Raw genomic sequence first — 19441 nt, 5'->3', positions numbered from 1 at the left:
GTCTGGTCCAGTGAGCGCACCAGAGCTCCGTGAGAGGTCTGGTGGCAAGCGCTCCCCACTCATGGTCCCAGTCTGTTCTCTCACGGGTGCCGGTCGGCAAATCTGCCTGCTCCCCTGTGCAGGTGGCTACCGCTTCCCGGAGCCTGAACTCGGAGGCTCCTTCCTTCTTCCGTTTATCTTCTGATATCTGTGTGCGGTTTCACGGATCCCCGTTTCGTACCTCAATACTCAGGGCTGGAGATGTTCATTTGTATAAATCCAGATGTATCTTCCTGCGTCTCAGGCTGATTCCATGGATGTTCAGGCTAGTCTGGGACCTATCCAACTCGACTCAGGGGACTGGCTGAAAAAGGGGTCCCCTACTCTTCTGCCATCTTAACTCCGAGGATCAAAGCTCTTTTTTCTTTGTTGATTTTCCGCTTAGATGATCTGTCTATTGTGGAGAGTGGAGCGTTTATTATTAACATATTATCTGTATGTTTCTTTACTTTGGTTATATGTTGGCTTATGTAGTTGGCTGCTCCCTTGTTGGGGGCATAGATATTTATAATTGTTAGATCCTCTTGTTGGATATACCCTTTAAGAATAATATAGTGTCTCTCTGTATGTCACATTTCAGTCTTTAGCTTAAAATCTAATTTGTCTGATCTGAGAATTGCTACTCACCTTTCTTTTGAGGTCCATTGGCATGAAAAATCGTTCTCCATTCCTTCACTTCCAGTCTGGATGTATCCTTAGGTTCAAAGTGCGTAGATGACATATAGATGGGTCATGTCTTTGTATTCAATCTGCAACCTTGTGGCATTTTATGGGAGCATTTAGGCCATTCACATTCAGCGTGATTACTGAGAGATACGATTTTAATGTCCTCATGTTGTCTGTGAAGTCATTGTTTCTATAGATTGTCTCTGTTAATTTCTGTTCTGTATCACTCTTGGGGTCCCTCTTCTTTTATGGAACACCCCTTAATATTTCTTGCAGGGCCAGCTTGGTGGTCACATATTCTTTCAGTTTCTGTTGGTCTTGGAAGCTTCTTGTCTCTCCATCCATTCTGAATGACAGCCTTGCTGAATACAGTATCCTTGGCTTCATGTTCTTCTTATTTAGCACTCTGAATATGTCTTGCCAGCCCTTCTGGCTTGCCAGGTCTCTGTGGACAGGTCTGACATTATTCTGATAGTCCTCCCACTGTACATAAGAAATCTCTTCCCCTCACTGCTTTCAAGATCTTTTCCTTGGATCTAAGATTTGCAAATTTTACTACTATAAGTCATAGTGTTGGTCCATTCTCATTGATCTTGGGAGCGGTCCTCTCTTTCTCTTGGACACGAATGCTTGTTTCCTTCTCCAGATTAGGGAAGTTCTCAGGTATGATTTGCTCAAAAATATCTTCTTGACCTCTCTTTCCCCACCCCCATGGGGATCCCAATAATTCTAATACTGGAATATTTCATTGAGTCAGTAATCTCCCTCAGCTTAGTTTTTTGAAATTGGATTCATTTATCCCATGCCACCTCATTTTCCTTCTTTTCCATCATGTTATCCTCTAACTCACTAATTCATTCTTCTGCCTCATTTTCCCTTGCAGTCAGAGCATCCAGTTTAAACTGCATTTCATTCATAGCATTTGTAAGTTCTGCCAGATTCATTCTCATTTCAGCCCTTAAGGAGTCCATATTTTTCTTAATATTTTTCTCAAGGCTATACATCATTTTGATAATTGTTACTCTGAAATCCATTTCTGACATTGTGGTTATATCCATACCCATTAGTTCTGTGGCAGAGGCTACAGTCTCTCTTTCTTCCCTTTTTGGGTGTTCCTCTACTTTGTTATTCTTATGAGGTGCAGTTGTGGGAATGTACAGGGTCCAAATTATTGACCAGGACCCAAGCAAGATGCACCTGTTTTATAGGGACCCTAGGGATATGGGCTTCTTGTTCTTCCAGCCTGCCATCTGGAGGAGCAGCCTGCTGCGCTGATACTCAGGCAACTCTGAGCAGAGTTGCCTTCCCCCGTGTGTGGGGGATGCACTCAGTGAGTACTGGTTTTGGGGGTCTTTTGTTCTCTGGTGGTTTTCCCTGGAAGCTTTTGTGTCTCTTCTGGGAGTCAGAGCAGAAGTGTCCACATCCAAATCTCTGTCTCAGAACACAGAGATCACAGCCTCCTCCTCATTGAGGTCTCCAGGCCACACTGACTCTGTTTCTGTCATTGCTGCTAAAAACCCATAGCATCCTGGGTTGTGCTCGCCACAGCTGCTTTCCTAGTCCTCGTACCCAGGGCTGGGCACATCTCTGCCCTTTGTGCTTCTAAAACCACCAGTCACCCCTGGTTCACATGTGAGGAGCTCCAGGTTTCAGTCTGGGGGGCGGTGTCCTAAAGATCTTTCCGTGCTGCTACTGGTCTGCGAGTCTATGTCTGCTCCCCAGGGCGGGAGGCTTTTACCTTCCTGGCACAAGTTCACAGATGCTCCCTCCCCCTTCTGTTTGTCTTCCGATATCTGACCGTAGACTCTCTCCTCCCCACTTCATACCTCGAGACCAAGCACTGGAGAAGTTCTGTTTGTAAGGATCCATATATCTTTTTACATCTCAGCCTGATTCCATGGGTATTTAGAATGGTCTGATAGATATCCAGTTCGATTCAGGAGACCAGTTGAAATAGGGTCCCCTACTCTTCTGCCATCTTTCCCCTATCATTGCCACCAAGTATTATATGCAACTGATGAATCACTAAATTCTACCCCTGAAACTAATAGTACACTACATGTTAACTAAATTGAGTTTAAATTTTAAAAAAATTAAAAAGACATCTCAAGCTGCTAATGCATAAAAATTTCTTTAGAATAATCTTATTTTGTTCCTGAAAAGTCACCTCCCAAGGTGTCAGTTTTTCCACTTTCAGTTTGCCTATAAGCAAAGCATGTAGCCATTCCACTTCAAATATAGATTCCACTAGTGGCCTAGCTGTAAACCTGTAAAACATTTCATTAGGAGCTGAGTCATCAAAGGTTTAATAAAATGAAATGTTTGGTTCTCTAGGTACCTTGTTAAATCTACTTTTTGTTTTGGCTCATGTATCATCACAACATCTTTACTAGGGATTTTGATTACATCAAGATCTTTCATTGAAGTTCCTTTTTTATTGAGTAGTCATTTTCTTACACAAACACGTATCCTATGTTCGTCAGTAGGGTCTGTGGTTGTTAACGGTCTATAATCCTAACTTCCTCCATAATCTCTGATCATTCACGTAAGTTCATTATTTGCCTTTGTAGCATCAACAACCCAGTCTCACTCTCTTTCTCCCACTCTTATTTTTCCCCCTAAGTTCTTACCATTGTAGTCTCTTTTCTTTCCTTTTTTTTTCCTTTTCTTTTCTTTGTAAGTTTTCCTACTTTTCTCACACAATTAGATATTCTAGGTTGAGGGGGTCCGAATTCCTTTTTTTGGCAGCATGGACTGGATATATATGTGAAATACTGCCATCATGCTGTGCAGAGGAAGACTGCTCAGGAAGCTAACTAGGCTGTGCATGTGTGGAACCAACCACTCTGTTATCTCTTGGAGGAGGGTCATTAGTAATAGAAACCACAGTCTGACGATTCTTAAGAATTTTGTTTAATTTGGCTGATGGTGGTGGAGGTGGAGATGTTCTGTAAAGGGTTCAATTTCTTCATCAGTTACAAGGTTAGGGTTAAATGGAAAGACTTCCTCTCACACCATACACAAAGATAAACTCCAAATGGATGAAAGACATTGATGTGGGGCAGGAATCCATCAAAATCCTAGAGGAGAACATAGGCAACAACCTCTGCGACATTGGCCACAGCAACGTTTTTCATGACACACCTCCAAAAGCAAGAGAAACAAAAGATAAAATGAACTTGTGGAACTTCATCAAGATCAAAAGCTTCTGCACAGCCAAGGAAACAGTCAAAAAAACTAAGAGGCAGCTCACGGAATGGGAGCAGATATTTGCAAATGACACAACAGATAAAAGACTGGTATCCAAGATCTACAAAGAACTTCTCAAACTCAATACACAAGAAACAAAATATACAAATCATAAAATAGGCAGCAGACATGACGAACACTTTTCAAAAGAAGACATACAACTGTCTAACAGACACATGAAAAAAATGTACAAAATCATTAGCCATCAGGGAATTTCAAATCAAAAACACATCAAGATACAACCTTACGCCAGTTAGAATGGCAAAAATTGACAAGGCAAGAAACAACAATTGCTGGAGAGAATGTGGAGAAAGGGGATCCCTCCTACATTGTTGGTGGGAATGCAAGTTGGTACAGCCACTCTGGAAAACAGTGTAGAGGTCCCTTAAAAAGATAAAAAAATGAGCTATCCTATGACCCAGCTATTGCACTACTGGGTATTTACCCCAAAGATACAGACGTAGTGAAGAGAAGGCCATATGCACCCCAATGTTCATAGCAGCATTGTCCACAATAGCTAAATCGTGGAAGGAGCCAAGATGCCCTTTAACAGATGACTGGATTAAGAAGATGTGGTCCAGGGAGGAGTAGGGGTCCCCTTTTTCAGCTGGTTCCCTGAGTCGAGCTGGATAGGTACTGGACCATCCTGAAAACAAATGGAATCAGCCTGAAACATAGGAAGATACACCTGGATCTACACAAATGAACATCTCCAGCACTGATTACTGAGGTAAGAAGTGGGGAGCCGTGAATCCACGAACAGATATCAGAAGATAAACAGAAGGAGGAGGGAGCCTCCTTGCTTGGGAGCTGGGAAGTGGTAGTCACCTGCACTGGGGAGCAGGCGGACTCGTGGACCGACACCCATGAGAGAGCAGCCTGAGACTGGGAGCCTGGGAATGCGCGCTACCAGTCTGAAAATCAGAGCTCCATATTGTGCGCAAATCACACTGAAACGGAGCTCTGGAGCATTCACGGGGTAGGCTGGTGGCTGGCAGTGTTAGAAACACAAAAGACATAGATGTGCTGGCCTTGGAAGTGAGGGCTGGGACGCCGGGTGTGGGGCGCACATCCAGGGATGCTAGAAGGTTTAGCACCACCAAAGAAACAGAGGCCAGAAGAGCTCAGTGGCGAGCAGACTGTGATCTCGATGCTCTCAGACAGAGGCTGGGATTCGGCCGCTGCTGCTCTCTCAGAAGCTGCACAGAAAATTGCCAGGGAAGGCCTCCAGAGAACAAAAGCCCGGAAATACAGGCTCACATTGCGCCCATCCCTATTCCCCCTTGCAGCAGATGGCGCAATTCTACCCAAACAGGGTTGCCTGAGTATCAGTGTGGCAGGCCCCTCCCCCAGAAGGCAGGGTGAAAAATCAAGAAGCCCACACCCCTAAGGTGCCTATAAAACAAGAGCACACAGCCTGGGTCCTGGTCAATAATTTGGGCTCTGGACAACACCGCAACCACTCCTCATCAGAATGACGAGAAGGAGAAATCCCCCCAGCAAAGAAAAGACAAGGAGTCTGTGGCCTCTGCCACAGAACTGATGGATATGGATATAACCAAATTATCAGAAATGGAGTTCAGACTAACAATGGTCAAGACGATGTGTAGACTTGAAGAAACTATTAACAAAAATATTAACGAGAATATAGAATCTCTAAGGGTGGAAATGAGAGCAAATCTGGCAGAAATTAAAAATGCTATGATTCGAATGCAGTCAAAACTGGATGCTGTGACGGCCAGGGTAAATGAGGCAGAAAAACGAATTAGCGAATTGGAGGATGGGATGGTAGAAGAGAAAGCTAAAAGAGAAACTTGGGCAACTAATCTTTGATAAAGCAGGAAAAAACATCCGGTGGAAAAAAGACAGTCTTCAAAAAATGGTGCTGGGAAAATTAGACAGCTACATGCAAAACAATGAAAATTGACCACTCTCTCACACCATACACAAAGATAAACTCCAAATGGATGAAAGACCTCGATGTGAGACAGGAATCCATCAAAATTCTAGAGGAGAATATAGGCAGCAATCTCTATGACATCGGCCAAAGCAACCTTGTTCATGACACATCTCCAAAGGCAAGAGAAACAAAAGATAAAATGAACTTGTGGGAATTCATCAAGATCAAAAGCTTCTGCACAGCCAAGGAAACAGTCAAAAAAACTAAGAAACAGCCCACGGAATGGGAGAATATATTTGAAAATGATGCTGCAGATAACAGACTGGTATCCAAGATCTACAAAAACTTCTCAAACTCAATACACGAGAAACAAATAAACAAATCATAAAATGGGCAGAAGATATGAACAGACACTTTATGAAGACATACAAATGGCTAAGAGACACATGAAAAAAATGTTCAAAATCTTTAAACATCAGGGAAATTCAAATCAAAACCACACTGAGATACCACCTTACACCAGTTAGAATGGCAAAAATAGACAAGGCAAGAAACAATTGTTGGAGAGGATGTGGAGAAAGGGGATCCCTCCCTCCTACATTGTTGGTGGGAATGCAAGTTGGTACAGCCACTCTGGAAAACAGTGTGGAGGTCCCTTAAGAAGTTAAAAAATGAGCTACCCTATGACCTAGCCATTGCACTACTGGGTATTTACCCCAAAGGTACAGACGTAGTTGAAGAGAAGGGCCATATGCACCCGTGTTCATAGCAGCATTGTCCACAATAGATAAATCGTGGAAGGAACCAAGACGCCCTTCAACAGATGACTGGATTAAGAAGCTGTGGTCCCTATATACAATGGAATATTACTCAGCTATCAAAAAGAACGATTTGTCAACATTTGCTCCAACATGGATGGCACTGGAGGAGATAATGCTAAGCGAAATAAGTCAAGCAGAGAAAGACAATTATCATATGGTTTCACTAATTTATGGAACATAAGAAGTAGGAAAGCTATCAAAAAGAACGATTTGTAAAGAAAGGGGGGGTAATCAGAAGGGGGAATGAAACATGAGAGACTATGGACTCTGGGAAACAAACTGAGGACTTCAGAGGGGCAGTGGGTGGGGGAATGGGATAGGCTGGTGGTGGGTAGTAAGGCAGGCACGTATTGCATGGTGCACTGGGTGTTATATGCAACGAATGAATCATGGAACTTTACATCAAAAACCAGGGATGTACTGTATGGTGACTAACATAATATAATAAAAAATATTATTATTAAAAAAATAAGAAAATCAATAAGGAAAAAATGGACTTGAAAACACCATAGAACAAATGGAGCTAATTGACATAAATCATTCGATCCAAAAGCAGTAGAATATATATTATTTTCAAGTGAGCACATAATATTTTCCAAGAGAACTCACATGTTATTTCACAAAACAAGTATTGCGCAACTAATGAATCATTGGACTTTACATCAAAAACCAGGGATGTATTGTCTGGTGACTAACATAATATAATAAAAAAAACATTAAAAAAAGCAAACTCTAGAAGATTGACATCATAACAAGTGTCTGACAACAGCTGAATACTAGAAATCGACAGAAGAAAAACTGAAAAATTAAAAAACATGTGGAAATTAGACAACACACTCCTGAATAATCAATGGATCAGAGAAGAAATCAAAGGAATGTAGAATATACAGGAGTTATAAAATTAAAAATGTGATATATCAAAACTCACAGGATCAGCAAAGGCAACACTAATAGTGAAATTTATACAGATAAAAACCTACATAAAGAAAAAAAAAGGTCTCAATAAAACAACCTAATATTATAACTCGAAGAACAAGAAAGGGAACAAAACCCAAAATTAACAGAAGTAAGGAAATAATAAAAAAGAGAACATAGGTAAAAGAAATAGAGAATAGAAAAAAGACCAACAAAAATAAGTTTTTTTAAGGAAAATTGACAGACCATTAGGTAAATTATGAAAAAAAGGACTTAAATAAATAAAGCAGAAATGAAATAGGAGACACTACAATTACATTATAGAAATTTAAAAAAGCAATTATAAGACAATACGATGAACACTTGTACAATAATAAACTGTAAAACCTAGAAGAAATGGATGAACTCCTAGATATACACAATCTACCAAATCTTAATCATGAAGAAATAATAAATTAAAGCATATCTATGTCTAGTAAGGAGTTTGAATCATTAATTAAAAATCTTGTAATCAAGAAAAGCTCAGAACAAGACGCCTTCTCTGGAAAATTCTATCAAACATTTAAATAAGAATTAATGCCAACCTTCCTCAAGCTTGGAAAACTTGGAAGATATGAGAATGCTTCCAAACTCACTTTGAATGCCAGCATTACCCTAATACTAAAGTCAAAGACACTGTAAGAAAAGGAAATTATAAGCCAATTACCCTGCTGTATGTAGATGGAAAAGCCTTCCATAAAATCCTGGCATAGCAAATTCAACAGCATATTAGAAAGGAACAAACAACTATGACCAAGTGGAATTTAACCTTGGGTATGAGGATGGTTCAATACAAAAACAAATTATTGTAATACACCACATTAACAGAATGAGAAATAAAAACACAGGACCATTTCAACAGATGCAGAAAATGCTTCTGATAAAATTTAACTTTCTTCCATGATAAAAACTCTTAACAAACTGGGAATTTAAGAAAATTGCCACAACATAATAAAAACCATGTAGAAAAAGCTGGCAGCTGACATCATAAACAATGGTTAAAAGTAAGAAACAAACAAACAAACAAAACGAAACAAAAAACTGAAAGCTTTTCCTCTAAGTCCAGGTACAATAAAAGGATTCCCACTCTCACCAATTCTATTCAACATAGTACAAGAGGTTGTAACCCATACAATTGTGCAAGAGAAGAAAAGACATCCAAATAGTAAAGAAGTTAAATTATTTCTGTTTGTAAATTACGTGATCCAACGCATAAAAAATTCTAAGATTCCAGAAACAACACACACACACACTGTTAGAATTAAAAACAAATTCAGCAAAGGTGCAGGATACAAAATCAATATACAAAAATCGCTTGTGTTTATATACACTAATCATGAACCATCGAAAGAGGAAATTAAGAAACATTCTCATTTACAATAGAATCAGTATGAATAAAATACTTAGGAACAAACTTAATTGAAAGAAGTGAAAAACTTGTATACTAAAAAGTATAAAGCATTGATGAAATAAAGAAGACAAAAAAATCAATAAAAGGACATCCCATGTTCATGGAACAAAAGAAAATATCATTAAAATGATGATACTACTTAAAGTGATTTATAAATTCAGTACAATCCCTATCAAATCCCAATGACATTTTTTGTACAGAAATAGAAAAAAATTCATACATTCATATGGAACAACAAAGGACACTGAATAGCCAAAGCAAGTTTGAATAATAACAGCAAATATGAAGACACCACACTGTTTGATTTCAAAATATATTATGAATCTACAGGAAATAAAATAGTAAATTACTGATATAACAGATGTATAGAACAATGGAACAGAAAGAGAGCACAATAAAGCCATGCATACACAACCAACTGATCTTCAACAAGGACCTCAAGAATACACAATAGGGAAAAGATAGTCTCGTCAACAAATGATGTTGGAAAACTGGATATCCACATGCAATATAATAAAACTGAACATTTATCTTATGCCATAAAGAAAAAATCAACTCACAATTGATTGAAGACTTAAAATGTGAGACTTGAAACTGTAATACTCCTAGAAAAACTTAAGGAAAAATATCCATGACATTGATCTCAAAAATGATGTTTTGGACATAACACCAAAGCACAGGAAATAAAAGCAAAATTAGACAAGTGAGATTACATCAAACTAAATGTTCTGCACAATAAAGAAAATTAACAGAATGAAAAGGCAATCTAAAGAATGGAAGAAAATATTTGGAAACCATATATTTGATGAGATGCTAATATCCAAAATATAGAAGAATTTTTTTCAACTTATTAACAATAAACAGCAACTGCAAATGCAATTACACAATTTTTAAAAAGGCAAGGGTTTGAATGCACATTTCTCCAAAGAAGACATACAAATAGCCAACAGGTATATAAAACGGTGCTCAACGTCACCAAGCATCAGGGAAATGCCAATCAAAACCATAAGATATCATCTCATAGTTGTTATAGTGGCTATTACTTTAAAAAGAGAGAGAGAGATGGCTACTTTTGGCAAGGATATGGAGAAATTAGAACCTTCTTTTTCTAAGGTGAGAATGTAAAATTGTGCAGCCACTATGAAAAAAGCATCCACAGAAAGTTCCACAGAAAGTTAAATATAGACCTACCATAAAGTCTAGCAATGCTACTTCTGGATATTTATTTAAAAGAACTGAAATCAGGATGACAGATATTTGCACTCCTATGTTCATTGCAGCATTATTCACAATAGCCAAGAAGTGGTAACAACCTAAATATCCACTGAGGCATAAATGGATAAAGATAATGTGGTAAGTAGGTGTACATATATACTGAGGAACATTATTCATCCTTCAAATTGTAAGGAAATCCTGCCTTATGCAGTAAAATGGATGAACCATAAGGACATTAAGCTATGATAATTAACATGAGGATAGATCTCATGTTAAGTGATTTTACTTAAATTAAAAAAAAATACAAGGAGACATGACTACAATACAAGGTTACAGCCACCACAATATTGGAAAATTTATGAAAACCAGATATAAAGGCTTAAAAATAGAATGTGAACCTGAAGTACAGTCTTCATATGAAATATTCCACTTTGTAACAAAAAATAATATAAATGGGTTAATATATCTAATAGAGTAGTGGAACAGAGAGTCAAGTCAGTGTTAGTAAAATGACAGATTTCACGTCATCAAAGTTGTATTGAAAAAGCTTCTGTGCTTAATGATGTCTAAACAAAATATGAAATTCCTTCCAATGCATGAAGGGCAGTGTTATGACAGTCAAATCAGACTGCAAAATATAAATATCATATGATTCCTCTCACATGTAGAATCTAAAAATAATGAATAAGCAAAAAGAAGAACCATAGCTATAAAAACAGAGCAAACTGATGGTTGCCAGATTGGCATAGGGTGGGAGGATGGGCAAAATGGGTGAAGATGAGTAGGAGATGTAAGATTCCAGTTATGGAATAAGTAAGTCATGGGAATAAAAGGCACAGCATAAACAACATAGTCAATGATATTGTAATAGCATTGTATGTTGACAGATGGTAGCTAAATTTGTAGTTAGCATAGCATAATGTATAAACTTTTCAAATTACTATGGGGTACACCTAAAACTAATGTAATATTGTGTGAAAACTATACATCAAACAATTTAAAAATAAAAATGATTCTGACACACACACACACACACCATATGAATTCAGCAGTATTCATTTTCCACATCAGTAATGTTCTTGATATGTCTTACAAACCCCCAAAGTACTAGAAAGCAAACTCCCATTAAAAAGTAGTGTACTGGGGCACCTGGGTGGCTGAGTCAGTTAAGCATCTGCCTTCGGCTCAACTCATGATCCCAGGGTCCTGGGACTGACCCTGCTTCTCCCGCTCCTCCCCTCTCATTCTCTCTCTCGCTATCTCTGCCTCTCTGTCTCTCTCTCAAATAAATAAAATCTTTTTAAAAAAGTGGTGTACCCTTAAAATATTGTGAATGCTATTAATTTTGAATCCATTTGAAATATATGTTCTAATAATAAAAACAGAGAAGAAGATGGCAGTGGAGTAGGAGAACCCTAAGTTTGCCTTGAGCCACAAACACAACTAGATTACTATCAAATCATCCAAAATACCCTAGAAATTGACCTGAAGACTGATGGAACAAACTCCATAATTAATGGGGCAGAAGAGGCCACACTGAAGAATGTAGGAAGTGCAGAGATGTGCCTTAGGGTAGAAAGGGATTGCAGGTGCTGCAGAGGGGAGGAAGCCATGGTCAAGTAGAAGGGCAAGAGAGAGAGGAACACACAGGGGAACACACAATGACAACGTTTCCCAAAGCCATTAGTTTGGGAAATGAGGGGGGCTGAATTTCATAAGTTCTCACAACCAGCAAGGCTTAAAGCCTTGAGTTTTAAAGGTTAGTGGACTTGGCTGGGATAAAGCACTGCGGGCACTGTGTTGCTCCTGTAGAGTAGGTAGGCAAACAAGATGGGGGCAGACAGCATGGAAACAACAATCTGAAGAGTGTCTGGTACACGGAGTAGAAAGATTATTTGCCTTCTCAGAGTGTATCCCAGAGAGTCAGCATTCATGGAGACAGTGTTCTGGGAACAAAGGGGCTGGCCAGAACCATTTCCTTCCCCACCCCTCAGCATAAACAGAGAAACCGGCAAGGAAGCAGTGAAGCACCCACACTGGCTACCTACCATGCATACACCAAGACCCAGCACCCCCCACACTCTGGTGAGACTTCCCTAATCAGTCAGATTTGCCTTTGTCTCAGATAGGCAGGCCCCTCCCACCTAAGACCAACACAAGGCCCTGCCCACACCATGTCCCTGGACCAGAAGTACTACAGAGCCTCGGTTCTGGTGAAGGTGCAATCAGTGTTCATTTCAAAGGCAGACCTGAGCACACCCAGCTAAAACTCACCACATGCAGTCTGGGGACCAAACACTGCCCACAGCAGGCAAGGAGAGCCTCTGCAGATGACTGGGCTGAAGGATAGAGCAGCCAGAACATAAGAGCAGAGCACATGTAGCACACCAGAGACACTCCGTGGAGTACCAGGCCCTGGGATCTAAATGTCCTCTTTTTCATAAGGCCATTACTTTCAGGGGCAGGATACATAACTGAATTTTCTTTTAAAAAATTTTAAGTTTTTATTTAAATTCTAGTTAGTTAACATATAGTGGAATATTAGTTTTGGGAGTAAAATTTACTGATTCATCCCTTACATATAATAATCAGTGCTAATCACAAGTGCCTTCCTTAATTGTAATAGCCCCTTTACCCCAGCCCCCAACCACCTCACCTTGAGCAATCCTCTTTGTTCTCTATAGTTCAGAGCCTCTATTATGATTTGCCTCACTTCCTTATTTTTTCTTTCTCCTACGTTGATCTGTTTTGTTCCCAAAATTTCACACGTGAGTGAAATCATATGGCATTCGTCTTTCTCTGGCTAATTCCACCTAGCAAAATGTACTCAAGCTCCATCCATATCATTGCAAATGGCAAGATTTCATTCTTTTTATGGCTGAGTAATATTCCATTGTATAGAATCCATATTTTTTCTTACAATATTTTATTTAAATTCAAGTTAGTTAACATAAAGTATACTACTAGTTTCAAGTGCGTTTACTGATTCATCACTTGCATAAAACACACAGTGTTCATTACAAGTGCCTTCCTTAATGCCCATTACCCATTTACCCCATTCCCTAACCCACACCACTCTAACAACCCTCAGTTTGTTTCCTATTGTTAAGAGTTTCTTATGGATTGCCTCCATATTTTTTAATGATTTTTTATTATGTTACTCACCATACAGTAAATCCCCGATTCCGATGTAAAGTTTGATGCTTCATTAGTTGTTATAACACCCAGTGCACAATGCAATACATGCCCTCCTTACTACCCATCACCAGTCTATCCCATTCCCCCACCCCCCTCCCCTCTGATGTCTTCAGTTTGTTTCTCATAGTCCATAGTCTCTTATGTTTCATTCCCCCTTCTGATTACCCCCCTTTCTTTATCCCTTTCTTCAANATCCCTTTCTTCCCCTACCGATCCTCCTAGTTCTTATGTTCCATAGATGAGAGAAATCATATGATAATTGTCTTTCTCTGCTTGACTTATTTCACTTAGCATTATCTCCTCCAGTGCCGTCCATGTTGCAGCAAATGTTGAGAATTCGTTCTTTCTGATAGCTGAGTAATATTCCATTGTATATATGGACCACAGCTTCTTAATCCAGTCATCTGTTGAAGGGCATCTCGGCTCCTTCCAGGATTTAGCTATTGTGGACAATGCTCAGTTTGTTTCCTATTGTTAAGAGTTTCTTATGGATTGCCTCCATATTTTTTTAATGATTTTTTATTATGTTACTCACCATACAGTACATCCCCGATTCCTATGTAAAGTTTGATGCTTCATTAGTTGCGTATAACACCCAGTGCACCATGCAATACGTGCCCTCCTTACTACCCATCACCAGTCTATCCCATTCCCCCACCCCCTCCCCTCTGAAGTCTTCAGTTTGTTTCTCATAGTCCATAGTCTCTCATGTTTCATTCCCCCTTCTGATTACCCCCCTTTTCTTTATCCCTTTCTTCCCCTACCGATCCTCCTAGTTCTTATGTTCCATAGATGAGAGAAATCATATGATAATTGTCTTTCTCTGCTTGACTTATTTCACTTAGCATTATCTCCTCCAGTGCCGTCCATGTTGCAGCAAATGTTGAGAATTCGTTCTTTCTGATAGCTGAGTAATATTCCATTGTATATATGGACCACAGCTTCTTAATCCAGTCATCTGTTGAAGGGCATCTCGGCTCCTTCCACGATTTAGCTATTGTGGACAATGCTGCTATGAACATTAGGGTGCATATGGCCCTTCTCTTCACTACATCTGTATCACTGGGGTAAATACCCAGTATTACAATGGCTGGGTCAGAGGGTCNAGTGCTGTCCATGTTGCAGCAAAAGTTGAGAATTCGTTCTTTCTGATAGTTGAGTAATATTCCATTGTATATATGGACCACAGATTCTTAATCCAGTCGTCTGTTGAAGGGCATCTCGGCTCCTTCCATGATTTGGCTATTGTGGACAATGCAGCTATGAACATTGGGGTGCATATGGCCCTTCTCTTTACTACGTCTGTATCTTTGGGGTAAACACCCAGTAGTGCAATGGCTGGGTCATAGGGTAGTTCAATTTTTAACTTTTTAAGGGACCTCCACACTGTTTTCCAGAGTGGCTGTACCAACTTGCATTCCCACCAACAATGTAGGAGGGATCCCCTTTCTCCACATCCTCTCCAACAATTGTTGTTTCTTGCCTTGTCTATCTTTGCCATTCTAACTGGCGTAAGGTGGTATCTCAGTGTGGTTTTGATTTGAATTTCCCTGATGGCTAATGATTTTGAACATTTTTTCATGTGTCTGTTAGCCATTTGTATGTCTTCATTGGAAAAGTGTCTGTTCATATCTTCTGCCCATTTTATGATTTGTTTATTTGTTTCTCGTGTATTGAGTTTGAGAAGTTCTTTGTAGATCTTGGATACCAGTCCTTTATCTGTAGTGTCCTTTGCAAATATATTCTCCCATTATGTGGGCTTCCTCTTAGTTTTTTTGACTGTTTCCTTGGCTGTGCAGAAGCTCTTTATCCTGATAAAGTCCCATAAGTTCATTTTATCTTTTATTTCTCTTGCCTTTGGAGATGTGTCGTGAAAAAGGTTGCTCTGGCCGATGTCATAGAAGTTGTTGCCTATGTTCTCCTCTAGAATTTTGATGGATTCCTGTCTCACATCGAGGTCTTTCATCCATTTGGAGTTTATTTTTGTGTATGGAGTGAGAGAGCGGTCAAGTTTCATTCTTTTGCTTGTAGCTGTCCAATTTTCCCAGCACCATTTATTGAAGAGACTGTCTTTTTTCCACCGGATGTTTTTTCCTGCTTTATCAAAGATTAGTTGCCCAAAGAGCCGAGGGTCCATTTCTGGGTTCTCTATTCTGTTCCATTGCTCTATGTGTCTGTTTTTGTGCCAGTACCATGCTGTCTTCGCTTTGTAGTACAGCTCAAAATCCGGCATTGTGATGCCCCCAGCTTTGTTCTTCCTTTTCAACAGTTCCTTGGAGATTCGGGGCTTTTTCTGGTTCCATAAAAATTTAAGGACTATTTGTTCCGGCGGCTTGAAAAATGTTATCAGTATTTAGATCGGGATAGCATTGAAAGTGTAGATTGCTCTGGGAAGCATGGACATTTTAACTATGTTAATTTTTCCGATCCATGAGCATGGAATATTTTTCCATCTTTTTGTGCCTTCCTCAATGTCTTTCAAGAGTGATTTATGGTTTCTAGAATATAGATCCTATACGTCTCTGGTTAAGTTAATTCCAAGGTAACGTATGGTTTTTGGTGTTATTGTAAATGGGATGGATTCCCTAATTTCTCTTTCTTCAGTCTCATTATTCGTGTATAGAAATGCAACTGATTTCTGAGCATTGATTTTGTATCCCACCACATTACTGAATCGCTCTATATCCTTTTTTTTTAAAGATATTTTTTATTTATTTGACAGAGATAGTGACAGCCAGCGAGAGAGGGAACAGAAGCAGGGGGAGTGGGAGAGGAAGAAGGAGGCTCACAGCAGAGGGCCTGATGTGGGGCTCGATCTCATAATGCCAGAATCACGCCCTGAGCCAAAGGCAGATGCTTAACCANGGGCATTGATTTTGTATCCTGCCACCTTACTGAATTGTTCTATAACTTCTAATAGTTTGGGAGTGGATTCTTTTGGGTTTTCCATATAGAGTATCATGTCATCTGCGACGAGAGACATTTTGACTTCTTCTTTTCCGATTTGGATACATTTTATACCTTTTTGTTGCCTAATTACTGATGCAAGGACTTCTAGGACTATGTTGAAAAATAGTGCNGTGGGCATCCTTGTCGTGTTCCTGATCTTAAGGGAAAGGCTTCCAGCTTTTCCCCATTGAGAATAATATTTGCTGTAGGTTTTACATAGATGGCTTTTATGATCTTGAGAAATGTACCACCTATANGAGATTGAGAAATGTACCCTCTATTCCTACACTCTGAAGGGTTTTAATCAGGAAAGGATGCTGTATTTTGTCAAATGCTTTTTCTGCATCAATTGAGAGGATCATATGGTTCTTGAGTCTTTTCTTGTTGATATGATGTATCACATTGATTGATTTGCGAGTGTTGAACCATGCTTGCATCCCAGGTATGAATCCCACTTGGGTCATGATGGATAATCCTTTTAATGTACTGTTGGATTCTATTAGCAGGATCTTGTTGAGGATTTTGGCATGCATATTCATTAGGGAAATCGGTCTATAGNTTTGGCATCCATATTCATTAGAGAAATCGGTCTGTAATTCTCCTTTTTGAGGGGGTCTTTGCCTGGTTTGGGGATCAAGGTAATATTGGCCTCATAGAATGAGTTTGGTAGCTTTCCTTCTCTTTCTATTTTTTGAAATAGCTTTAGGAGAATAGGTACTGTTTCTTCTTTGAATGTTTGGTAGAATTCCCCAGGAAAACCATCCGAGCCTGGAGTTTTATTTTTTGGAAGATTCTTTATCCCTGACTCAATCTCTTTAAAATTAATTGGTCTTTTTAAAAATCAATTTCTTCTTGTTTCAGTCTTGGTAGTTTATGAGTTTCCAGGAAGGCCTAGATCTCTTCCAGATTTCTTAATTTATTGGCATAAAGCTGTTGATAAAAGTTTCAAATAATCCTTCCGATTTCATTGGTGTTGGTTGTGACCTCTCCTTTTTCATTCATCATTTTATTAATTTGGGTACTTTCTCTATTCTTTTGGATAAGTCTTGCCAGTGGTTTGTCAATTTTATTGATTCTTTCAAAGAACCAGCTTCTAGTTCTGTTGATCTGCTGTACTGTACTCCTGGTTTCTAATTTGTTGATCTCTGCTCTAATCTTGGTCAACTGCTTCCTCATGCGTGGATTAGGCCTGTCANTTCCTTGTCAGTGGGTTAGGCCTGTCCCTCTGTTGCTGTTCCAGTTTCTTGAGGTGAGAATATAGAAACTGCATTTTAGATTTTTCTATTCTTTTGAGTGAGGCTTGGATGGCTATGTATTTCCCCCTTAGGACTGCCTTTGCAGTATCCCATAGGTTTTGGACCGTTGTGTTTTCATTCTCGTTGGTCTCCATAAATTGTTTAAATTGATTTTGGATTTCCTGGTGTATTGAATCATTCTTGAGCATGATGGTTCTTAGTATCCATGTGTGACTTTCTTCCAAATTTTTCCTCGTGGCTGAGTTCCACTTTCAAAGAGTTGTGGTCTGAGAATATGCAGGAAATAATTTCAGTCTTTTGCCATCGGTTGAGACCTGTTTTGTTTCCCAGAACATGGTGTATTCTTGAGAATGTGCCATGAGCATTAGAATAGAATGAGTATTCTTTGGTCTGGGGTGTAGTGTTCTATATATATCTATGAGGTCCAACTCTTCGAGTATGGCATTCAAAGCCTTTGTTTCCTTTGCTTAGTTTTTGCCAGGGTGTTCTGNAAAGATTTTATTTATTTATTTGACAGAGATAGAGACAGCCAGCGAGAGAGGGAACACAAGCAGGGGGAGTGGGAGAGGAAGAAGCAGGCTCATAGCGGAGGAGCCTGATGTGGGGCTCGATCACATAATGCTGGGATCACGCCTTGAGCAAAAGGCAGACATTTAACCGCTGTGCCACCCAGGCGCCCCTCAAAGCCTTTGTTTNCTCGTCGAGTATGGCATTCAAAGCCTTTGATTCTTTGCTTAGTTTTTGCCAGGGTGTTCTGTCTATTTCTGATAGTGGGGTGTTGAGGTCCCCTACTATTAATGTATTTTTATCTATATGTCTCTTTATTCTGGTTAAGAGTTGGCTTGTGTATCTTGCTGCTCCCCTGTTGGGGGCATATATATTTATAATTGTCATCTTCACTTATTGGATACATCCTTTAAGAATAATATAGTGCCCTTCTGTGTCTCTAACTATAGTCGTTAGTTTACAATCCAATCGTTCTGATATAATAATTGCTACCCCAGCTTTCTTTTGAGGTCCATTTGTGTGAAAGATGGTATTCCGTCCTTTTACTTTCAATCTGAATATATCTTTGGGTTCAAAATGAATCTCTTGTAGACAGCAAATGGATGGGTTATTTCTTTTTATACAATCTGCAACCCTGTGGCGTTTATTGGAGCATTAAGGCCATTTACGTTGAGACTGAGTATTGAGAGATATGCGTTTAATGATGCCATGTTTCCAGTAAAGACTTTGTTTCTATAGATTGTGACTTTCTGTTCTGTATCACTCTTGGGGCTTTGTACCCTTATAGAACCCCCCTTAATATCTCCTATAGGGCTGGTTTCATGGTTACAAAATTGGTCAATGACTAGCGATCTGGAAGGTCTTTATTTCTCCATCCATTCTGAATGACAGCTTAGCTGGATAAAGGACACTTGGCTGCATGTTTTTCTCTGAAAGAGCTTTAAAAATGCCCCCCCCCAACCCTTTCTCTCATTCCAAGTCTGTGTAGACAGGTCTGACGTAATTCTGATACCTTTGCCTCGGTACGTGAGAGATTTCTTTGCCCTGGCCTCTTTCAATACTGTATCCTTGGATCTAATATTTGTGAATTGCACTATGACGTTATGTCATGTAGATTTTTCGTGGTTGAGTTTGGAGGGGTCCTCTCTGCCTCTTGGACATGAATGTTTGTTTCCCCTGCTAGATTAGGGAAGTTTTCAGCTACAATTTTTTCAAATATCTCTTCTAGACCTCTGTTTTTCTCCACTCCATCGGGGATGCTGATGATTCTAACATT

The 19441-nt window shown here is 39.4% G+C and overlaps 1 pseudogene; it reads right to left on the bottom strand.

Annotated features, from left to right (window-relative positions):
* LOC105242186 overlaps positions 1-19441 on the bottom strand; it is a 73782-nt pseudogene that overhangs the window by 11418 nt on the left and 42923 nt on the right.

Source organism: Ailuropoda melanoleuca, chromosome X (assembly GCF_002007445.2).
Source record: "Ailuropoda melanoleuca isolate Jingjing chromosome X, ASM200744v2, whole genome shotgun sequence".
NCBI lineage: Eukaryota > Metazoa > Chordata > Mammalia > Carnivora > Ursidae > Ailuropoda > Ailuropoda melanoleuca.
Note: the sequence above shows the minus strand (reverse complement) of the source record. Positions and strands in the feature narration are given on the sequence as shown.